This window comes from Thermobia domestica, chromosome 3 (genome assembly GCF_964235325.1).
Source record: "Thermobia domestica chromosome 3, izTheDome1.hap1.1, whole genome shotgun sequence".
Classification (NCBI taxonomy): domain Eukaryota; kingdom Metazoa; phylum Arthropoda; class Insecta; order Zygentoma; family Lepismatidae; genus Thermobia; species Thermobia domestica.
In genome coordinates, this window is record NC_137456.1 from 72,437,405 (window position 1) to 72,463,580 (window position 26,176).

Genomic DNA, 26,176 nt, shown 5'->3' on the forward strand with positions numbered 1-26,176 from the left:
TCGAACTAGATACAAATTTGAAAAAACCGGTTATAAAGGGACTGGTAAGAAGTTTGTCCGGTCACCGGCTTTAATCAAAATAACAGCAATATTTCCGGCCAGGTCGGTCAAAAACCGGCCAGTTGGCAACACTACGTAGAAACCAAACTCCTGCATGTATTGCACACGTGACATTGCTGCTTGGTACATTACAAAATAAATAAATAAATAATTGGTGCAACTACTTTCGCAATAATTGCAGGATAATTCTGATCTTTTTTCTTTGTTAACGTGTGTTAAATAGTCAGCAGACGTTCTACGAAATCTTATTTATCACTGCTCACTGCGTCAATGTTCGAACAAAGTGGACGTTGGTTGTTATCACTTATCACAACACGTGCTGTGCAATGAAGGTTGTCCGTGCATTGTACGCAATCGTGACATTGCTCCTCTGCCGTGTAAACAACAATAATTAGTGCTGATGTTAGAGGAAAACACTGAAGGAAATTTTAAAAGAATATCTCAGTTGGAAGATAACATATCAAGAATACTTTGACGAGAATTGTTTCCGAGATAAGGACTTTCTTTCTAATAGCCAAGCCGAAGGTTCTTTGCTAACGATACATTATCAATACAGAGAATATACTTTGTTTTGCATATTTTATTAAATTTAATATAATATTAAGTTATTGTTACACTACTTGTGTATAAATCTGAACTGTATTGTAAGAAGGTTTCCAAATGGAGTCCCAAATAGCTATAAGCTTTTCGTTGTACCAAGATCTCTCACGTAAAAATAAGATAGATAGTTGTAAGAAGGTTAATCGTTTTTCATGAGAGCAGAATGCATAAGAGAGGGTGAAAGTAAAGTAACTTTTTGCTTTAATACCTAACCTAGTAGTTTATCTCATTGGTTTATTACCTGTTTGTTGCTTATCCCCTTACTAAATATAAAGGCGCTATAAAGGGGCATTATATTATAGTCGACTAAAGAAACCGTCTGACCGTCCTAAGACCTCCACACCAGGGAATAAGCCTGAATTAGCAGAAAGAAATTAGGTCTTAAGTGATTATAATATAAAAACTCGTTGTAAGGAAAACACACAAAACGAGACATGTATCGATTTGATTTTTAGTTTATTGTCCCCAGCAGCGAAGCTATATGAGACGTAGACCGACAGCTTAGGTCGGAATTCGAACCACATGATCTTCCTCCGCGAATCGAACCCGGGTCTCCCACGCCAAAGACGCGTACGCTAACCGTTGAGCCACGAGGGAGCTCTAGAGACATGTGTCGAGTCTCGTCTCGAAACCTAGATATGATTCGAATGGAACCATGCTTTGTTTAATTTGAGACGAAATAAAATACCTCTCTCGTCTGAAAAAAAAAACGAAACTAGGAAATCTTTGTTTTACGTCCCACGATTATGCTGTCTAGGCTAAAGGAGACGGTGATGATGAGAAATGAATGAAATTGTGGGATGAAGAAAGTGGAAGGAAACGGGAGAACCCCGAGAAAACCCACACACCAGAGATGAACACTCTACCACCGCGGCCTTGAATAGATAATACAGTAATATAGTATTTGTTGTAAGCTATATACTGTACTTGTTTAAGATTTTCAGCCATAGTGTGTGATACACAATTCATTTTAATTTTATTTTATGACTTTTTTGGAGCCTTTTTCCAATCTAAGAGGACTACAAGAACATTCCTCGAGGACCACTTGCGATCCACGTACCACATAAACACTGGTTTACAGGACAAGTCTGTCGTATTGAAAAGGGATAAGAGAAGGACTCGTGCACCTTGAAATTTCTGTCCACAAATGAACAATTCTTTTTAGAAATTACAATCAAATTTGTGATTATGCTCCTTTTAGAAATGATACTTGCAAAGTTTTGGTCGTCCTACGCCACTGAAATCAAGAAGGGTATATAAATAGTTCAAACTTCTCTCTCTATTGATTTTTTAAAAATGGCAATAATATAAATATCTGTAACCCAAGGGTTAGACGAGATTGAAAAATAAGTCACTTTCGCTAATTAAGCGAAATGAACTGAACGAATGAATAAACACAAAAGTAGATAATTGGCAATCCATGGTGAACGACTCTTGACCTTCAGTTTACATTTCTTGTGTTGCAATGTTAGCTGTTATTACGACTGCCTCGTAAAGATTGTAGCTTTGAAAACGAGTATTATAATTACGTAGTTAGACAGGGGCTTACGAAAGCTTCTGTTGCTGTATTTGTTTCCATAATAACGTCTGTGTTCTAGGGAATTCGTCATCGTTCAAGGTCAGCGAGTATGTAGAGAAATTGTTGGTGTTCCGGAATTCCAGTAGTTTTTTTTTTTTTTTCCTGTATTTTAAGCACTTTCAGATCAGTGTTCGACGGGTAAAAGTTGTTAAATCAAGGAGATGGCATTGAAAATATAATAATACTCTTATTAAATTTTTAATCTTATCTAACGATATACGTATACCTAGGTAGTACTTATACATACTATGGATTATATTACTTTAGTTCAGACTCTAGAGATGGTGTTGTGTGTAAATTATGTACATAGAATAATTATGGTCAGTTTGTACGAAGTGAGAGGCTAGTTATTATTTTATTTGTGGACCGGTGAATATGAAAATAAAAAAAAAAAATAAAAATCAGACGGAAAAACGGAAAATTGTATATTTTTAGTGTTTAACGGAACATAAATTGTCCAAAAAATGTGACGTATTCCAATCAATAAAATGTATTGAATTATACAATATAATGTAAATAGGTATAAATCCTTACGTATAGTTTTCGAGAAACATTATAAACCTAAAATTGTACGATAACCACGCCATCTATTCAGGGGTAAAGAGTGGGTCTGAAAAGGTAGGGAGAAGCTTGACGTCACGCCCTCCTCCATGCCTATCTTTGCCCATTGTAATTCTTTTAGAAAGTGGAGGAACGCCATAGAAATTTTTAGAAGTGGAGAAACGGCGTTTTCTAGAAGTGGAGGAATGGCGTTTCCCCGCGTTCCTCTGCACTTTTACCCCTTCTTCTATTAATATGAAACTAATACTGAAGCACAGCATCAAAAAAGCTTTTTATTATGATACTAGCATATGCAGGCAGCATGGTTAACTCTAAAATTGTATTTCTTGGTTAACTGTGATATTGTACAAACATATGTATATGAGTCAATAGATCATATCGAACTCAACAAAATAATATTGTTGAGGGCAAATTTTCATGCGTAGTTTCTGAGAAAACCGACAAAAATATTTTTTATGGTGTCTAAAAGTGTCGTTCGTTGCTCAATCTGATGCTGTTGATATTTTATTTTATTCTGCCACAGATTATTTATTTATTTATGTACTATTTATGATGAGTGTACGCGGTTAAGTAGCAGATAGTTTCTAGGTTTATTATTATTTGATTTCTCCTAAGAGTGACATACACATATTACTTTTGAGTGTAGATGTTGTTATCTAATTTTCATACATAAAAGTTTATTTATTTATTTATTTATTTACTTAAATCCTGGTGTTACAGTTTAATGAAGGGCTTTACAAGACCAGCCAAGCAGCTAATGATGTGTGGTCAACATATCACCTCCTGTCGCTTTTATTGGTGGCTTGTGGGCCGCCACAGCCTCTTCCAGTGTGAACGGTCCTGTATTCGATTCTCGATGGGGCACTTGGTCAAAAAAGTGTAAAAAGCATTTTAGGCCAGCCATTCTGAATGAGGTTTTCCTAGGTTTTCCCCACCAGGCAAATGCCTAACTTATAGATCCCAGGCCGCTTCCTTCCTTTCTTCCTTCCTTTCTTCCTTCCCTGTTCCCGGATCGTGTGCTCGCCAAGGGACGTCATCCCTCATACGTGACGGGCTAAATGACCACAGATGCCGAAAGCCCAGCCATCTAAATCCTAAATACATCCTCTTCCATAATAGATATAGCTAACCATTTATGAACAATACAAAGTAAATAGTATGTGTGTTCTATCCGGAAATTAAATTGCGCATCATAGGTGTCGTAGCTTATTAGGCTATCCTGTAAGACAATATAACTGAAGTAACATTCTTATAGAAAACGGTTACTATTTAATCAGACGTTATATAATTACGTATTACTAGCGTTCAGATTTCTAAGATCTAGAAACTTTCAAACTATGCATTTATCCCCTAGAAATGGAAGAAATATAATAGAATGGTCCACTATAGAAATAAATATTTAACGTGACTTCTCATTAATAACATTTTATTGAGAATTTTACAAGTTCACTAAGTTAATTTGCCGTTAATGAATACTTCTAAGCTCGGAAACACCAATCACAGCACATTGCTAAATCATATAAAGAAACAAGCTGACTGGTCCTGCTTTCGTTGCCAATTCTAGCAAATATATTTCTGAGCAATAAGTAAAACAACTAAAGCATGACCAAAGATATGCTTTTATATCACTTCTGGCCCAAATATGTTAAAATATACACTTATAGGACCCATAAAAACAGTTTTTCCGTCTTCACACGAGTGCAGAGATGCGTTTGTATTTAATTAGATACCTAAAAAGATGTCAGAATAAAAACATGACATGTCACAAAAATCCGAACCTTAATTATGGCAATAGTGGCACAAGTAACAGGAGAATTTTTTATACAAACACCAATTTATTCATCCAGTGCTAGGAATATATCGATTGATTGATTTGTAAAGTATTTACGTCCTTAGTGAGCGATAAGACGTTACAGTGGGATCTGAACCACTACTAAGTTCGATGCTGTCTCACCGGAGATTGAACCCGGCATCATGTGCTCCAAAGGAACAAAACCATTGAGAAGAGTAAGATATATATATAAAACAGGAATAGTTTAAAATGTCACTTCCTTGCGTTGAGGTCAAAAGTTCTGTGTTAACGGTATTTCGCTTGTTTTAGTTTTGTATGTGACGAATCAATAGCCTTTATATTTTTATTATTATTATTATTATTATTATTATTATTATTATTATTATTATTATTACACTGGAATTAATCATACATTTTAAAATGATGAATCGTCATTTAAATTCAACATTACACTAATAAACCTCTGCTTCCAACGGCGAATTTATGTTTCATTCTTAAGAATTCCTGGAAGATATCCAACAGAATTTCAATTCATTTTTAGTGTATGTTAAATGTCAGGCGCTAGGAAACGGCAATTTTTCATAGCCTCTCGAAATAAAAATTCCTTTCTTTCTCTCTTTTTCTGTGTGTGTATGTATGCAGACGTCGAATAATAGTAAGAAAAAGAAATTATTAGTTTCCGGAATTTCGCTTGATATGTTTGGTTTTCAGTCTGATATAAGTTTTCCTTATATTTTGAATTTCAACTTGACGTAGACTTTCTTTGGAGGAAAGAAGCGGATTATTTAGTTTCTATTCTGAAAATGGTTTCCTGGTAATAACAGAATGGATGGTCAAAGAACAGTGGTTCTCATTCCATATCTGGCAATTTTTTCAACATCAATTGTGTTTCGAGCATTGTGTTAAACATAATATGTATGCAAATGGCTTGTTTTGTTTAAATTTCATTTTTCAGAGTAAGAACGAGAAGTTACTCTAGAAGAATTGATTCACTGTACACTCATTGCCCTTAAAGAAAGCGAATCAAATTGTGCTTTCGTTTGTAGAACAACAAAGATTTTGGAGTGCAATGACCTCATCTTTTGTTCCACAGTCTTCTGCCTTGCATGACGAAATCCCTCTTTTTCCAAGAAACAACAGAACTAAGTCTCTCACACGTCATTTCTAGGAACATCTATCCATAATCCATACATCTTTTGATTTTGTTGTTTCTAAGTAACGTGTTAATTGAAGGTTTACTGCCTACAATTTTCATGTGAACAGTCTCTGTAGCTGGATCTGCATTGGAATTCACACTTGAGCGCCATTCAAAAATTCCCTTTCGAATATAGAATAGAAAATTCATCAAATATTTGAAGCATGTTCTATCCGTTATTGCAAGTTTTACTGTTAAAAATGAGATAAAGAGGCGGCTTGTAAAGGGAATCATACTGAAAAAAAAAAGTATTGATTGAAATTAACGGAATAAAGGGTGTCTAATGTATGAAGTGTTGTACACAGCAATTAGTACACTTAAGAAAGTTTTCTTCTGTTAGTTTCAAACGAGAAAATGTTAATCTTTACTACCGGTGTGTTTTCCCTCACGAGCCGCCTCCGATGAGATATTTTTCTTAAGTTGTCATTCCAGTTTCCGAATTGAGCTAATAAGGATAAAACTAAATGGTAGCGTAAGTGAAATATTAATTGACGTGTACAAACGACTACATTGTATTTTAGCGACTACCTGTGTAATGTTGCTTTTGCATTACGTGGTATCTCCAATCCTAACTCACTATTGCAGCTCCTTAATATGAGTTTGCCATACCCGTTATTGAACCATAGGGGAAAGGAATTGACCACCCTACCTCTGCTTAACTGGCTTATCGCCCTACCAGGGCCGGATTAAGGAGGGGGCTTAGGGGGGCTATAGCACCGGGCCTCCAGGTGGATAGGGGTCTCCACTTTGTTCAAAATCTTAACTGACTATCTAAAAAGAATATGGCCAAAAATATGAAACATATTCTCTTAACGTTCCTACTGTACTTTCACAGAAATGTATTAGGTGAAGTCAGCAGACGACCCGCTCGGGAGAGTAATACTCCCGGAAGTACGTTTTTTTCGCGCGCTATTCTAGCCAGCTGTTTTACGCGCTATCCTAGTCAGTTGTTTTAAGTTGGTCACAAAATCTATATCATTTAGTACAAGGGGAACAAAACGAGCCTTATATCATGGAGTACAAGGGCAACAAAACGAGCCCTGCGGGGCTTCTAACCCGTTCCTACTACTACTACTAATCTGCACAAAAGTAAGTAAATCACATTTTTGAGTATTATTTTCGTATTATTTTAATTTAAAAAGTGTTATAAAAATGTAAAAAAAAAAATGTAAAAAAAACTTCGCTCGGGCCGGGTTTGAACTCACGCCAAAAGAGATTTTCATTACTAGCATATAGCGCTGGCCCACTCGGCCACGAGCACCGACAACAACAATCGTCCGAATTCTGCTATTTGAATGTAACGTGGAAGACATAGATAACGCCAACCAATCAGAACTGTGTTTTTCGTTCCTACTTCCGGGAGCATCACTCTCCTGAGCTAGTCCTGTCAGCAGGGGCCACATATTTTTTTCTAGCTCCGGGCCTCCAGATGGATTAATCCAGCTCTGCGCTCTACCCTAGCTACGTTAGGGTAAATGAATCAGAACATACCTTCCGCCAGAACATTTAGACATAAAACTCTGAAGTGGCCCAACCAAATGCATTAACCAACTAAGCCAAGCACATATATAGATTTCCTATTGCATAAAATAGTACGCACTAAGACAAATGTACCAAATAATGTCGTATTACTATTCAATTCATTATTCTTTAATGAGATAAATTTAAAATTTTACATAGCTATGTTAAATTGTTACTAGATGCAGAAATGTTCTAAGTTCATCAGTTAGAAGAAAAGATTCGACGCGTCCAAATACACTCGCATAACTTAATTGTGTCTTGAAAGTTTTAACCGCAGACAAGGAATGTACAGACAATAAAATCTGTCAAAAGCTGGAAATGACGGAGCGGGACCAGTGGTAGGATACAGCGGAAGAATATTGCTCAGAATTGTTTACAGCCATACAAGAAAATCCTTATACGCGTAAAGAAATTTTAGTCACGTGAAAGATACAAAAGGGAAAGTTTTCTCATATGTTCTTTAACTAGAGTAACATTTTTTTTATATACAAAGGTAGAACCTGTTTGTTTCAGGTATGCCCTCGGAAAATATGCGAAACACCCACCCCCGCCACACACTGTTGGCGGAAATCCTCCGTTTGCATAGGGAAAAGTGAATGACCTGAGCTGTGTTGCCAATTTGTCATTCAGTCGTTTGGTCTTAACGAGTGAAGATCGTAGGCTACTTAGAATGAGTTACAAGACAGGGCACAGCGAAATCTGTGAAATAATTCATTGTGGCAACGCTTCTGCATCCAACAATTGAAAGATCTCGGCCACAGCAATTTGTCCGTCCTCTTTCGAGGGAGGTACGGGGAAACACATCAACAGAAGGGGCACACTTGAAATAGAAAGTTTTTTTTCTTGTTAGTTTACTAACTTAATACATTTATTACGTTCTTCAGTTTCTCCTTTAAAGCTCCTAAGACTCATAAGCAGACATCTTTCTCCCTCATCTGATTGTGACGTCAAGAAAAAACGGCGATGACAATGCCACTGTTTCTGCACAATGCCCAAATCTGATTGGCTGTTATTGTGTGGCCTATAGTACTCGAAATTCAACGGAGAATGTAAGAAGGACGTGTGTGGTTTTAACGTCTTGTCTTCAACTCCAAGGGCTTCGTCTCCAAGTGATATGAAGGTCATTTTTCCGATTTTTCATAAGTGCTAAAATTGACAATGTTGAATAAAAGTTATAATGAAGCAAAATAGATATATGTGTCTAAAATTGGCTTGTTACCCTTAAAGCCACATTAAATATTGATTTTTAAAAAATACACCCAGAACCCAGCAATCGTTGTCGTAAGAATTCCGGCGTTAATCCATTTCATAAATATTCACTTACACAACACGAGGCGAACGCATCTACCGTATAGAGTGTAATTTAACATGGAACACGATTGCGCGCATCTTTACCTGAAATCAACTACAGAAATAATGTTTAGGTTCAAACAACTCTCGTGCTCATCATTCCCACTTAGCGTAGTCGCTAACACTCTCGCCTTAGGTGCGAGGGGTCCCGGGTTCGATTCCCGGTAAGGGTACTCAGTCAATAAAGTGTGTAAGCTTTTGCAGGCCAGCCTCCTAAGTGAAATATTCCTCATTCACATCAGGCAAATATCGATGGTACAATCCGCGGCAAAAAACCTGCAACATGAGGATGTAAGTTTATTGTGAAACTACGCCTAACAGCACAGGGAATGAACATGACGTCTTAGTGGAACGAATCACGCCAGGATAAACCTCGGCGTCCTCCCGTGCACACTAATTTTGGAGCAAAAGACTTCGTCATTTCACAATAAACTTATATGCTCATGTTGCAGGCTTTTTGCCGCGGATTGTACAATAGTTCCATGCAGTTTCCTTTCTTCCCCATTCCTTTCTTGTGATCGCCGAGAGACGTGATGGACTCCATGGCCATAGATGCCGAAAGTCCAGAAATCTAATTTCTAATCCTGATCATGATGCCTAAATTTCATTAATGTGGTACAGAAGTATGTTTTACTGATTCTCTCTCTTCACTGCATTATAGCTAGACGTAACTACTTGACATTTTTGTATTGAAATTTTAATTCTTGCTATCGAGTATTAACAAATTGTATTCATAGATGAATGAAATTTGAGAAGAGGAATTACGAAGAGTAGTTGTTGCATAGATCATCCATTTAAAAAATCATTAAAAAAAAATAGGTAGACCTAGTGTTTTTCTGTTCGGTTTATAACCCTGCTGGCAATTTACATAATTTTCTCTCTCTCTTCTTCAATGTAGGCGAAACAGGAATTCCTGTTCAGCTTATTCTTGTTTCACCTAATCATCCGAGACGGATATTCAATGTTCTAGGAACGATTCTTTTAGAATTTTGTTCAGCGAAATTGTTTGAGTTGCTACTTATTAAGATTATTCTAAGCTTTCATGTTCAGTGATGGTTTCAGACGTTTTCTATCGGTGGGGAATTCAATACACTGGGGGTTAAAGTAGCACTGCATAAATACTGATAACTCTTATTGATAACGATCGAAGATTTGATCCGGGGGGAATTTCGTAGCTCTAAGAGGAAAATTGCTTCCGGGCCCACCCCCTTAAAACATCATTGCCCGTGTTTGATCAAACTGACAAAGCTATTGAATACGACACTGATTTCAGTCCAATAAAAGAAAACTGAAAGGACAGCAATTAATGAAACTTCCCAGATGTTTCCAGATGCGAGGATGCTTTTTCCAGTATGTGTATACTTGGAGGTGGGTGTTAGAAGTTGCGTTTGGAAGCGTGGGTGGTTTAAACGATTTACTCCTTGTAAAGACGATGGATAGTAACTAAGTGCAGTCAACGCAATGTGTGTGTATATACGTATTATATTGACAGTGACTACATGCAGATGTTTATGGCATTGTGTATTTGCCATCAGTATGTGTAATCAATGACATCACAGCAGCTGTCAGTTGAAGAAGTGTAGATAAATGTTGATTTTTCTTTTAAGTGCATTTTATTTCTTTCGTTTTGCTTTCTGTAGTTTAGTCGCTAATATCGATAATCGTTTGTGTTGTTGGTTTTCCAGAAAGCTTGTAAAATGTTTTTTAGTTTAATAATTTTTCTTTTCACTTGCAAACTGAATAATACAAGTTGGCTGGGTGTGAAATACTAGGGGTGACTAAAGTGATATAATTGTCAAAAGTTTACAAATTAATTACTGTAAATTAACAAGTGGCCCTAGTGGTTAGCGATATCCCTAATCTTACCTAGTTCCATAAATATAGATGTTCAAGTATATGAACTCCCTATATCAAAATATTCCAGTGTGAAGTTTTATAACTCTTCTGTCCCCCGAAACTTTGACTGTTTATTTTGCACGTATCCTTCTTTCGGAAGATTAGATGGAAGAAAAATACAATTAAACAGAAAAATCGGTTTTACTACATTAAGATAAAGTGGATATGACAGTAGTCCTATTAAGTTGCTAGCAGGTCTGTAGCTAAACATGAATTGCATACTGTTTTCAACGTTCTCCATTACTTAAAAAAATCTAAATAACCCAAAAGCAGTGCTGAGTAATAGAAATTCAGAAAGCAACAGTTTTTTTTTTTTTTTTTTTTTTTTTTTTTTTTTTTTTTTTTTTTTACAATACTGAGATATTATGCCTCAAAAATGGTATGAAAATCAAAAACTTCAACTTTCGGACCCCGATAAATGTACGGTGCCAGTAGTATCATACTAGCTATGGATATTTCTGTAAACTCTTTACATGCAATAGTATTCAGCACAAAACTTATGAACCCCCACTTTATTCCATTCCAACATACAGCCCCTTTAAAAGTGTAATTTTCGGTATTATTTCTGGTGATTTCATGTATTGGTTTGCGACCCTTCATATTTATTTCGAAGCAAGAGCAGGGCGTAAAATTTCCGGTCGTCAGGTCGCCATTGGCGACTAGAAATTCAGAACTGGCGACCCGTGTTTAGTAGGAATGGTTTCTGCCTAAACTTATAGGGCTGCACAGTTTCTGTTTCGCAGGAAAATAATTGTCACTGGTTGAGAGAAAACACCGAATGTGAAGTCTTCAAAACTTTCGTTTTCTTCTTTGACGCTGAATCAGACTCTGAAAATTATTTGCAGTGAAAACTTCATTACAAGATTCCCAAATTTGCTTCCAATTGTCACATTTTGTGCAGTTTTATCTGTGAGTACTGCTTCATGTGAGAGAGACTTCAGCAGTCTCAACAGAATTAAGACTGCCTACAGGAATTCACTGAAGACTGACACACAGAATGATTCGTTGACAATTTCCATCAGTGGCCCTTCACTTAAGGACTTTGATCCGAAAACTGCAATCGACAATTAGTACTTCAGTGCAGAGAGAAAGAGAGCGTTACCAAACGTGAAGTCTTTATCTTGTATATGAATTGTCCAATTCAAAATTGCTTACCCTGAATTTAATTGTCTGATTTTGAAATTTTATGCCCTGATGTAATCTCTCTCTCTCTCTCTCTCTCTCTCTCTCTTTCTTTCTTTCTTTTCTTTCTTTTTTTTTGTCAAACCAAAGGCCTATGGGAGGGGGGAAGGGAAGCCCCTTGAGAGGTACTGGCGACCATAATTTTTGGATTGGTGAATTAGTCTGACTGAAATTTTGCGCCCTGAGCAAGAGTATATATATTCTCCGTGTCCCTCAGTCTCTTCTCTAAACATTCATTTTAGTGTGGTGTTCGTCTGACTCGTACGTCCTGAACAACTGTAGTTTTCGTATACGCTTGCAAATACAAAAATTGTCACTCCATCGACAACAAAGATGGCCGCCATTCAAGAACACATGTATATACAACAACGTGAATAGTGTTGTTGACATTTTCATACACAAGGTTCATCACCCTCAAATTTTTATAATTTTCGGAGATGGTCGAGCAACCTACTTAGGAGATTATAAGATTATAAGACGGGACCTATTGTTTCAAAGAGGGTTCCGAATCGATACTCGGATTTATATGTAAGGCAAGTACGTCTTCCTAAAAGAATAGCATCTAGACCACGCACATTATCCACCCACACGAGGGCTATACGGGAGGAGTGCTGCATTTTGCAGTAAGAGTTCCAAATCAGTACAGATAATTCAGTTTTATTTTTTTCAGTCCAGAGATTTGTCGATGCAGTTTATTACTTCATATATATATATATATATATATATATATATATATATATATATATATATTGTGGCTAAGTATATACTTTACGGACTAATTTCCTAAATTGGCATGTAGTTCAACGCTTAATTAAACTTTGAACTTTGACCAAAGCAAGCACTTATTATTAATTTGTGTTACGTTTCAGCATTATGTCGTAACTGTAACTCAGATTAATACCAAGTGCATGTTTTGGTTAGATTTTATGTTCATTTGTTATACGTAGTTTCAGAGCTAGAACGAACAGTTTGTCTCAGAAAAAGTGGGTCTGCTGGGATATATATATATGCATGTATATAATGATTTTAAAATAAAAACATGCCAATTATATTTGGATGAATTGATGTAAAAAAAAAAAAGTCCGCCCTATCCTAGAAAACCATGCTTTAATTAATAATATATTTGAAATTCCTAAAGAAAAATTATTTTTTACAGAAAGAAAAAAATGAAGTTGAGTATTGATTCCCTTGAATTCCTTGAAATTTTGTTTAATAGGTAAAGAACCCGGCCAATTGATTAATCGATTCTATCAGTATATGTACACGAGTGAAAAAGAACCTTAACGAAGGTCACTGTATCTTCAGCCGCTCTCGTTTGCACTTAAAAGAATGAGTATTGCGGATACATGAAAAATAAAGACTCACATTTCTTTCCTTTTTTCTAATATATATATATATATATATATAATATAGTATCCATCATTGAAATTTGAACATTTTCTTTTTATATATGGAAGTATTATATGAAGCCACTAATGCTATTGTATTTACTATAGAAGCATTCTTACAAGTAGTATATATATCACCATTAGGAAGAGACAAATACTAGATACAATCTGTTAGTAAATGTGTAGTTTGCTACATATAGTCATCATCATCATCATAGGTATTGTGCCATTATTGGGAGGTCACTTTCCGCAACCGAGAAACTTCCATGCTCCATCTCTTCGTCTTCATTTTTTTCTGTTTTAATATCGTCCATCAGTTGTAGGCTCCTTCGCCCTCTCCCTCTCTTCCTGCCATCATACCTTCTAGTACGTCCCTCATGATACAGTTCCTTCTCAACTAATGGCGCAACTAGTTTTCTCTTGTTGTTCTCAATAATATCTAAAATTGTTCTTTTCTCCACCACTATTTCTTACACTCTTTCATGCGTTTTCCGCTCAAACCAGTTAATTTTCACCATTCCTCTCGACACCCATATTTCGAAAGTTTGCTGTCATTTTTCATCATTTTTTTTCGGAGACCATGTTCGGGATCCATACACTACAATACTACACACGAAACATTTTACAAGTCTCTCAGTTCTTTATTCAAGGTACCTCAAAAATAAACTTTTTCTTCCTCCTAAAGACTTCTTTCGCCACTCCTATCCTTGCTTCTATTTCACGTTCGCATTTCATATGATCACTAACTATACTAACCATGAGCTCCTTCATGGGCAAGCGGTTAGCGTAATTTCCTTTGGCGTGGGAGACCCGGGTTCGATTCCCGGCTGAGCTCATGTGGTTCGGATTTCACGTTAATCAGTAGGTCCCATCTCATATGGCCTCGCTGATGATAGGGACGTTAAATTCAAAATCAACTCAAATCAACTCAATACTACCCAGATACTATCGAAAAAACTAGTCACCTGTTCTATTTGCTTCCCTCGTACTTCTATACGTTCCAGTCACTACAGCTTTTGTCTTATTTATTTTCATCCCAAATTCTTCACAGCCCTTCCTCAAGTTTTCTATCATCTTATTGATTTCCCATCTGCTCCATTCATCTGCAAACCTTATACACCAAATTATTGTAGCTCCTACCGAAATGCCATCTTCATTAGGTAGGCTCTTTTTATAACTATGTCCCCTAAACTAATGTTGATGAGATATACGTATATAGTAGCCCTACATACATAAATAACTTCTTTCAGGAAAATAAAAACTATCGGTTATTATTGGCAACGAACCACATACTTTTTAGTGTCATACCAGTACGTTGTTTTCTATTTTTTTTTTTTTTCAAAAACTATTATGAGAATTTACCCTGAAGTATATAATTTTGTTCTGCTTAATCTGATCTATCAACTGATATTTTTTGACATTTTAATTACACACACACACCACAAACATAAGTATATATATATATATATATATATATATATATATATATATATATATATATATATATATATATATATATATATATATATAATATGTTTATGTATCCGCCTGTGTAATCTATTGGTATTTGTCGTATTGTGTGGATCAGTGCACCTTTCCTTAATATAAGAGCTTCTCTTCTCGACTTTAAGGAATATCGTGAGATTTGTCTTCTCTGTGAATGTCTCTTCCTGCCTTCTTCTTTCATTTAATTTTCTTTCCAATATCAGAAGTTAAGACGCTTTGAACAAGCTTTGCAGAGAAAGGTCACGTTTATTTGAGTTCTTCAAACATCTCACGGAAGTTCACCAGGATTAGGTTGAAGCTTTTCCACGTAGCACCTTGTGAGATTTCTTCTTCTTTTGTTTAAAAAAAAAAAAAAACAATTTTGCTCTTTCGTCGGAAGACTGTGCAGATCGTTGCGGTTTTTAAAGGCGTGAAATGGTGACCTAGATTTCATCTAAGAAGGCTGCGAATATGAGTCTAGGGAATACTAATACAGGCTTCGCAAAGATGATAATCTATGTATATATTCTGCACCCTCAAAAATAATAATAATAATAATAATAATAATAATAATAATAATAATAATAATAATTTGCTAGTCTGAATGTTAAATACAGGGTGATTGTTTTTTTTTTTTTTTAACACGGATTTCATTTGGATCTAGAATTTCTAACTTAAGTCCGATTTTTATGCGGTTTGTGGCAGATGATCAAGGAAGGATGGAGATTTATGGAACTGCGTTTACTTGTTTAAATTCATCCGGGGCAATATCGGCCACGCATCAAGAAAATCCGCAAATATTCGCCAATGTACTTCACAATTGGAAGAGAGGCGGTGCGGTGTGGAGATTTGACTTTTCTTCGTTAGATGGGAACCTTGCCAATTTCAATAAGAAATAGGAAACTGGGCCGTTGTATTGGGAATTGTGCTGTATATTTCTGTGCTACTCTGTGAGTATGATATTGACACAGTGAGAATAGTGTACTCTTTGGAGCAACATGAGTTTATGTTAAAAGTTTTTCGAGAACGCAATCTGTTGTTGCTACGCAAAAGGCATTTAGAAACAAGTTTGTCTCAAGTTCTGCCCCAGACAGGAACAATAGAATATGGTCACTACTGAATAAATTGGAAGAAATAGGATCGCTTCTGAGTGAGACATGGAAGCATCTAACCCCGCATGCAGATGTTCTGGAAGATGTCAGTTGTCTTTAGGTCGCCCAAGAAACCTTTCCGTCGTTTGTCGAAAGAAACCGGTTATAGCTATTCAACATATAATTTATAGGTGTTACTACTAGCATTTAATTTGCATTACGCAATTTCGTTCCAAAAACTCCAAAACCTCATTCCAGTTCTAAGCTACAATGGCGAAAATTTGCTATTTTTCTTGAGGCGTGGTCGATATTACCCCGGCCCATAAATCTCCCATCCTTCTTTGATCATTTGCCACAAACCACATGAAAATCAGACTTTAGTTACAAATTCTAGACCCAAATGAAATCCTTTTTTTTAAATCACCCTGTATATATGTTACACTCTGGACGTGGCTGATTGATTAGTTATTTTGAATTATCATGTACTTGTAGTAGTTAATATGTCGAGATTTCTAAGAAGACAGCGGTTGAACCATTTAAATTTGATTTGAAGTTTAGAGCACTTCTCAATTCAACATCGAGGCTATATGAGACGTGAAACTACAAACCATGTCAGCTACCACCGAAAGTTGAACCCGGATCTTTCGGAAGGAAGGCGCGTATGCTAACCGTGTGGCCACGAGGAAGTTCCGTATAAGTTGAGAGTTCTGTCGTAGTCCCCAGCCATAGGAATATTGAAGGTTCTATTTGCAGGAAGTAAGCAATAACTTTGATGTATTTCCCATTCTTAAAATACTCAAGTATTTAGTTTACAACATGTTTAAAAGTAAAATAAGCAGTGACACTTGAAGAGAGAAATTTAGCTGAACGAATTAATCAATAATACATTGATTGTTTGTATGGATCAAGTCACTGGTCTCTCCGGACTCAAGGATCTGGTTGATAGACTTCATTCATTTTTTTTTTTAATTTCATTATTGGCGCACAACGTTTTGACCCATTATTGTTGCTTGTTGAAGTTCAGCACCGAAGCTATATGAAAGGTGAATCTACATTTTAAGGTGGAGTCCGAATCACCATAATGCGTTCAAATTTCAATGGGAATCGAACCGGAATCCCGTACATCAAAGGCGCGCACATGCTAGCCACTAGACTAGTGAGAAGGGCGTTTTGTCCCATTGATGGGACATTCGATAGAACGACGATATAGACACACGCTTCTTCCAATACTGTTTTTCAATTCTACATAAAACAGTGGTAATGGAAATAGTGTCCACTTACTTCAAAACAAGATATTAACGACTAAACGTTGGATAATGATTTGAAATTGGTAATGGTCTTGATCAACGAAACGAAACATGGCATTTAATAAGGTCATATTACACGCGAAATTCTTAATTCAATCGTAAGGCTGTTGCGGAAACGGGTTGTAGCGAGTAGTGGTCTCTTGTGGAGAATGTAAACTGATATTACATACTCTGCAGTACATGCATTCCAATGTTAATTTTTTCGGTCACCACTCCTCAACGGCGGAGTTTGCGTAAAAGCGTTACGCTAGACCAGCATTTCTCAACCGCTGTGTCGCAACACATTGGTGTGTCGCAGATACATGTCAGGTGTGTCACGAGATTTTTGATGTCTTCTAAGATCTTCCGCAAAGAAATTATCTTTAGAAGAAAATAAAAGTTTATCGCCAATCGACTTGATTTCACGCGTGTCGTCCAAGTTTAAAGCTACGCAACTTGCTTGTGAGATTTGTATCTCATAGTTGTTCCATAAAAATAATAATAATAATAATAATAATAATAATAATAATAATAATAATAATAATAATAATAATAATAATAATGTATTGCGTATATTTTATGAGTTTACGTTTTTGCATCTAGGAAAAAAAAATCACATGCAGAGGTGTCGCGAAAGTTTGAAACGTTCTTTGGTGTGCTCCAAAGGAAGAAACGTTGTGCAACTCAACGCTAGACGGTGAACTGGATAATTGTACAAAATTTAGTGAAGATTGCATATAAAAAACTGAGGGTAAAAAACTGCAGTGAACATAGATTATTAACGCTCAATCAGTTCTCTAAGCACATTAAACAAATGTTATGTAATTTTTCTTGTACTTCGACATTGAATAGTTCTAGTCAGTATGAAGTTAATATTTATTTATTCTCTTCTTTTACATAACGAAATTAAGCTAACATAAACACAGAAACTCACTATTTCAAAGATACAATTTATTGCTTCTTTAAAGTTAAAATGCAGATCACGTGAATGTTGCTAAACTTCCACCTTTTTTGTTTGTTTGTTAAGGTAAAGTATCCAACTGGGCTGTCTTACACGTTAAGGTATGCATCTTATGTATGTACGTATAAACAGATGTACAGTATATATCAGTTAAATTAAGAAACACTTCTTCCATCCTCAGAAAAACTAAAAGTAATAAGGAGGTCGCGGTGGCTCAGTGGCAGAGCGTTCACCTCTCGTGCGTGGGGTCCCTAGTTCAATCCCAGCTCGCTCCAGGTGAACTTCGTGGTGGACAAACACCGTGTGCATGGATTTTCTCTGGGTTCTCCCGTTTCCTCTCATTTTTTCATTCCACTATCACATTCATTTCTCATCATCATCATCTCCTTTAGCCTAGCCGACATAAGTGTGGGACGTCAAGCTCAAAGATTTCATTTAATTTTTTAAAGAAAGTAATAGTTAAGTGTAAAACCAAGTCTTCCCTTTCTTGTTATTAAAACAATTGAATGGAATTAGTTGTAATACCTAGATTACTTCCTAAGTAACTTTTAAGAAGTCAGCCAATTAAGGTTGCCTTGCCTATCAGTTGCGAATATCTAAAATTTTAATTACTGGATTTTGCTTTGGGGGTTAACTTTTCGTCCGTGTCTCTTTTTCTTTAATTTAATCAATCAAAAGGGCTGAATAAAACGAGATCTGTAGATCGTACCCGATCTTAACCAAACATGACATAGAAGTGCAACTAGCCTTGCTTAGTATGAATGTGAAATATTTTCAGTTATATTTATAAGACCACGGCCGTACCGGATTAGCGATTTTGTTGAATTGTTGAACGTTAATATAGTTTTAATGGGGAAAACTAAAGGCAAATCACTCCAGATATAAATGCAAACTTTTAAAACATATATTTTACCTGTTTACGAACAACGGTAGACGATATAAATATCCTACTATACTAAGTATTTTGTCATTCTAGCAACTGCGGGGGTTAAAGTATTCTTTTTATTCATATAATTCAATAGAGTGTAAAATTAAATTCAGACATTAAATATTTATTTAATTGGACATTCTTGGAGCTCGAATGGTCCCGATTATAGAATCTGCCGCATCATAGAGTGCAGGATTAAAGAGCGCTTACTGTATTATTATTATTATCAGGGCGCAAAATTTCAGTCAGACACACTCGCCAATCCAAAAACGATGGTCGCCATTATCTTTCATGTACAAATTATGAGAGATCCCCTCCTCCTACGGCTTTTGGTTTGACAAAGAAAGAGATTATATCAGGGCTTAAAATTTCAAAACCACTCAATTAGATTCAGGATAATCAATTTTGAATTGGACAATTCATATACATGTTAAAAAATATCTTACCTTAAGACTTCATGTTTGTGTGACGAATTTTCCAGACTTCACATTCCATGTTTTCTCTCACTTAGTGACAAGTATTTTCGTGCAAAACAGGAACTGCGCAGCCCTGTGAAATCATTCCTACTGAAACAAGCCTACGCAGAAACCATTCCTACTTGAACACTGGTCGCCAGCTCTAAAGTTTTGTCGCCAATGGCAACCTGGCGACCGGAAATTTTGCGCCCTATAATAATAATAATAATAATAATAATAATAATATTTAGATCAAAAGTACTAGGAACAAATCTGTTAAACGCTAAAGAAACGCACTGTAGGTCTATAGTTACAATAAAAGTGCTTAAATCGATGAAAGACAAATTTGTTCCGGAATTGGAAAACTCATTACTAGTTGAAATTAGTTTACAGTGATACTTTAAAGAACTTTATGGAGCTAATAACGGGAGTCCTACTAAACTACTAAGGTTATACCTGATAACGCAGAAGAAGAAGGAAGCGATTAAAGGTTTATCTCTGTAGTAGTAGCCGTGTTAAGTACTTCCGCAAGCACTGGGCTCACGCTACCGCAAACAGGAACATGAACACAAAGTGAGCTATTGATAGAACTATGCAACCAGCACACAACAAAACAGAATTAGTTCGCGTAAACTCATCCATGAAATAAAATTAAAATGCTCTGAAAATAAAATAAATTGGAAGCATCCAATAGATTGCAGTTTGTATAAAATATGTGCGTGGTGCCCACTGTTGGGTATGCCACGTCGATTTACATCTTTTTGTTGAATAAATCACATTCTACAACTAAGGGCGCCCATGTTGTGGTTTCCAAACGGGGGCAAGTAGAACCGTCGTTTCAAAAATAGTTTCAAATTTTGCTGTAACTAATGTAAAAATACTATTGGATTTTCGATATTGTGAAGTACAATTTCCTCTAGGGGGGGGGACGAGCGCCCCACCTTGTTGCCCCCCTGATGGGCGCCCTTGTCTACAACACATTGTAATTGTCTCTTGTTTTGTTAGAAAAACTAAGTAAAAGGGAAGTTCCACTAAAGCCGGGATAGAGTGATTAGTTCTCTTCCCTCTGTGGTTAAAACAAAGTATATAGGAAATTGGAAATTACGTAATTGCAGTGGAGGAATAGCTAGGGTTGGGAATTTCACGTATTCTGGAGCCAAATACGAGTACTTCATTACACAGGTAGTTACTGCAGGGTTCCTACTGGTCAGGGGTCAGGCAAAACTCAGGGAAAATGATGCGTTGTCAGGGAAGCTCAGGGAAAAAGACTGGAAATCAGGGAAAGTCAGGGAAATTTTATGAAATATATTTTTTCTAACACTAATTGTACACCAATTTCACCTTAGCCAACCATTATAATACCAATTTTTTTATTGCTTTTTTTTAGTTTGCTGGTAGATATTAATGATCACAGTATGGGACGTTGCTCAGATTTTTATGGGAGGTAACTGGAATATACGTATGAGCAATTTATTACTATTTGTCTCTATAGAATAAATGTTCTCATATATAAATATTCACCGTTATTTATTCCTTATTTCTATGTCATCGTCATCCGACACCTGTCATGAAAGTCAGAGAATTTCCTGCCAAAGATCAGGGAAAGTCAGGAAGAAGTCAGGAAAATTGATTTCTTCAGATCAGTAAGAACCCTGTACTGCATAAAATGTACAGTTTCACTTGTAATAGGTTTGTCGTCTCTACCAGCATAAAAGGAGAGAAAAAGGAAATAAAATATTTTACATTTTAGAATCAAACAGATTACGTAGATTCTGTTTTGAACTTAAATGTATTTGTAAAGAGACAAAACACACACGTGATGCAATAATTTAAAAATGAAATTTTTACATCGAGGTAAGGACCAAGTCTTTAATGTATTCCTTCCGAAAATGGAGCTCAAACCTATTCTGTTTTGTTTAATGTTCATGATTCTTGACAGCGTGTTAAGGTAGATTGGTTGGATTTGAGTTCAACATCCTTTCAGGCTATATATGAGGCGTAGATCTATAGTTTAATGTGGGATCCGAACCACATGAGTTCTCGTCGGGAATCGAATCTTGCCCCCCCCCCCTATACCAAAAACGCGAACGCTAACCACATAACCACAAGGGAGCTCAACATATTAAGGCATCGTTCTTAAGCTCATTGTATTTTTTTTAAAAAAAAGTCTTAGTGAATAACTCAAAAAGACAATGAAAAATCAACAATTTAGAAAGTGAGCCACAAATAATAGAATGTCTCCAGAACGTTTTTACATGAACCAATGATTGTTTTCAAGATATTTCGTATAGTGTGTAAATTTGGGTGGCCTGCAATTGCGACGTCATAAATTACATATACTAATTTATCGTCTATAAGAAACGCTTCGGTAACCGTTGTTAGTTCATTCAGTAGCATTTTGTAAATACTACCTGGCTCACTTTCGAAGTTTTACACATTCTTCATTGTCTGTTATTCACTAAAATTCAATTAAAGTGAAGGTGAACTTAATATTCCCTTGTATTGCATTAGAACCCGGATATGCATGAATCAACCATGTAGTCAGTATAGCTTGGAGAGTTGCGATTAAAGTTCACTTCGTTAAAACTTTACTTATCTCTAATAGCCAGCTGCTACTTAGGACAGTGTCAATACGCACACACACTTTCACCGTTTCAATTGTCAATAGCCATTGTCCGCATTTGTAAAAAGCTTTCTCCATTGTAACAATGTTGATTATCATTGGTGTATAGTGTAGCAGGTGTAGGGTATAACTGAATGAGATACATCTCTCTCTCTCACACACACACACTTTACAATAGAGTGAAGTGAACACACACCAAACCCTCTCATCGCCCACACAAGCTGTTTCCTGTATCCGCTTGGTACCTATATGCGGCCAATGCACGTATGTGTAACGTGATATGAATAGAAGAGAATGGCTCTTGAAAATGAATGAGGTTCATAATGTATGCAAACTAACAGTTCCGACAAGGTTACCTTTAATTGATGGTTCTCCAGGGACATAAATAAATATGAAATTCATTATTAAAGCTCTGAATTTATTTTATGATGTTAATTACAGATAATGTACGTCATAATTTCCTTCAAATATCGGCAAATGATACAGAATTGTATACCACAATAGATGTGACAAAATTTTTGTACCAACAACAAAAGATACAGCAATTCTTCACCCCACAATTCTAATCTATCCTGCATTTGTGTTGGTGCTTCATATAGGCAAAATTTATCTTCATATAATTTTGGAACAAATTGAAAAGCAACAACAGACCCAGGCGCGCACCCAGTATTTTATGTTGAGGGGGTGGTCCAATACCACAAGCCAATACGTCTATGTAGTATTGAATGAGTATTATTCTGCACACGAAAAGGCGATAAGTAATTTTAAAATACTTTCATCTATATTTTCAGAAAAAGATGATCGAAGTAGACTATTTTTTATAAGAGAAAGAGTACAGATGAAGTGTAAAATTAAATTTTTCATGCTACATCAATCATTTCCCTGTTAAACAAGAGTAGTTTTATTGAAAAAGTGTACAAATGTATGTTGAATTCAAGGGCGCCCATGTTGTGGTTTCCAAGGAGGGGGGCAAGTATAAGCGGCGTTTCAAAAATAGTTTCAAATTTTGCTGTAACTAATGTAAAAAGTCTATTAGATTTTCGATATTCTGAAGTACAATTTCTTCTAGGGGAGGCGAGCGCCCTACCTTGCCACCCCTGATGGGCGCCCCTGGTTGAATTCGAAGTTTTGTGGAGGGTCCGGACCCTGCGATCCCAGTGGGTGCGCTGCTGTTGGGCACCTGTTTTCGGACTACTACAATTTGATGCAATTTTCCCTGTATAGGTTATATTCGCAATTCTTCTTTCCGAATTATTTATACAGATGGCGATTCAAATTATCGTCGCAATCATAGCAGAGAATAAAAAACTTCAAGAGGGGTAACAACTTCCTAGACCTACTTCAGTTACAGTTTTGTTTGGAAGACCGGTGGTAATTTGTTTCTTTTCCTTGAATAACTCCAGACAGTTAATACTGTCGTCTTTAGTAAAATTCTTTTGTTTCGCTTTCTTATAATTTCTATCAATCTTCAGATAATGCAACTAAATTGACAATCATATTAAGAGCCTGTTGTTAACAGTCTTAATTCAGGTATTACTCCCCCTAACAATAGGACTCAAATCATTGTCAGCATTTACAAAGTAACTCACATAACTTATATATAGTACTTCCTGTGTTATTAAGACCATTGTTCGGTAACTGGATTGTGGAAGAGAAAATATGTCAAGTAAATAAACGATTGGAATTTAGTTAAGAAGAAAATACAAGTGAAAAGTTCATTCATGTATAAAGTTCTGCATGTTGTAAAATTCGTTTGTGATTTTCTACTTCAGTAAATCTGCAACCAGTGTATGCAGAACAAAGTTGATTACTGTAATTATCCTCTGGACGCCAAGTTCATAACTCATGAATATCAAATGATAAAAAGGAGTAAAATGCTTGTATTTGCTAATTAAAGAGGTGGACGTAATGTTGTGACACAAAATGTGTCTCATACAATAGCCACGCCCGTGATTAACTAAACAAAGCTCCCGTAATACGTTTGTTTTGTGTTTATTATGATGATTCCACTGTGTGGATTTCTTCTAACTCGATCTTGAACGGTGATGCACAAAATGATTTCTATAATCTGTTTATTATAACTTCATCTTAATTCCGAATCATGACATTATTAATTATTTTTTATGTGTCAGAAATACTTATCTTTTGATCTAGTGGGTTGAGGTCATTGCCACCTTATACATGAAATATGTATACTAGAGCCAAGAAAGGCCCTGCTTCTTGGCAATGGCTCTTTTGAACTAACGAAGCTACATAATCCAAACTACAAGGTGGGTAAAATGTTTTTCACAAACATCAGTTTACGTGAACTAAACGATTTTGGTTGAACAATGTTTCCCAAATACTGGGTTGGGAGATTAGAATATTTGGAGTGGTCATCACGGGTGCTTGAACACAATCCCATTCTCAACCAGTTTCTCAACTTGTGGTACAAGTACAGCTGGTGATACTCGAGCCGCTGTTGGTGGTACGTGTAACTTATGGTAGTATTAATAATTAATATGCTTTGGTGGTATGCCACTGAAAAAGATTGAGAACTCCTGCTTAGACTTTGCCATAACGAGACAAATTTGAGGTGCAAACTGTGGATCTTTGGTTTACATCATCTGTGAGATAGACATTACAATGGGTTCGGAAGTGGACATGTGAATTATATTTTGTACCAATCCTGCCAGACCTTATTAACTCTCATGAAGGGTTGTGGCCAGTCAAACATTTTTTTTTTTCTTGAACAATCAGCACAACCGAATTAACTATTCGGCTACGAAACTATTTACGAAATATTTACGTTCCTACTGCAGTAATTCAGTGGTTTTGATTATAAGCTTGTATGCAAAAATAAATTCGGATAAAAACGGTATAAAATGTGTATCTTTCTGAATTATGAAATCTGACATGTTGGGGAAGTACTATCATAGTTTATTTTTGATATACACGTCTGAACTTTCCTGACCAATAATATAGCATAAAAATATAAAAGAAGTCTTGACTGACTAACTGATCAACGCCTAAGTCAAACTGCTTAAGCTAGAAGCTTGAAAACTGGAGAAGGATTATTATTATTATTATTATTATTATTATTATTATTATTATATTATTATTATTATTATATTTGAAATTAGACGTGGAAGAGAGTTCAATTATTAAGATTTCTGTACTTCAGAATTCCGTAAGATTATATACACGAATTTTTTAAAAGACTTTCCGCCTTATGCAGAGTCGTTTTGACGTATGATTAGCATCATACTAAAGGTCTGACTACTGCAGGAAACAAATGTTAGTCGAACTCTTTAATATGGTACTAATTACGCGTCAGAAAGACTCTGCATAAGGCCCTTTTTGTTTAAAATAATTAAACATGCGTTTCAACGTTATATAATATTTGATCTAGAAGGGAAGAAAACGTTGGGGTGGATCACTAAAATGTCCATACGAAGTATTCACCTTTCGTTTCGAGACAGAGTTCAGACTTATTCCATATGAAAGACGCAGGTAGAAGATCGCAAAATACTGTATTGTCAATAGTAATACATGGGGGGTCGTTTCTTACTATAGAATAAATAAGTAAAACAACATAAATCGTTACATGAAATGATATGATTCTGAACCAAGATACCACTACATACATTCGGATTTAGGTTATGACATGTTCGGTATGTCTGCCATCTTTGGCGATGATGTGGCGCAGACGAGCAGCAAAATTCTGCATGATCCGCTGGAGTGTCGGAACAGTGATGCTGTCGATGACAACCTGAATGGCAGTTTTCAGCTCGGCAATGGTTTTGGGGTTATTGCTGTACACCTTGTCCTTAACATAGCTCCACAAAAATGAATCACATGGGTTCCGATTTGGGGAATATCGCGGCCAAGCGAGTCTTCTTCCAGTGGCCTCTGGGTACTCCAGAGCCAGAATGCGGTCCCCAAAATACTCTTCCAGGACGTCAAACACTCTCATGGTCCGATGGGATGGAGCTCCGTCTTGCATGAGCCACATCTTGTCGAAATAAGGGTCACTTTGGATAATAGGTATGAAATCATTTTCCAAAACCGTCACGTATCGTGCGGTAGTCATTGCGAAATGCGGATTCTCAGTCCCCCAAATGGTCGACATCACTTACAAATGGCCGACATCAGCTCGTTGCGTGCGCATGCACATACGAATTTCCATCATACCCTGTGGTCAGTCACGCAGTTTGAACGTCATCACGCGAACCGTTCAGAAA

The 26,176-nt window shown here is 36.2% G+C and overlaps 1 protein-coding gene across 1 annotated transcript in view; it reads left to right on the plus strand.

Moving 5' to 3' along the window:
- retm (real-time) overlaps positions 1–26,176 on the plus strand; it is a 157,947-nt gene that overhangs the window by 30,727 nt on the left and 101,044 nt on the right. The window lies entirely within an intron of this gene.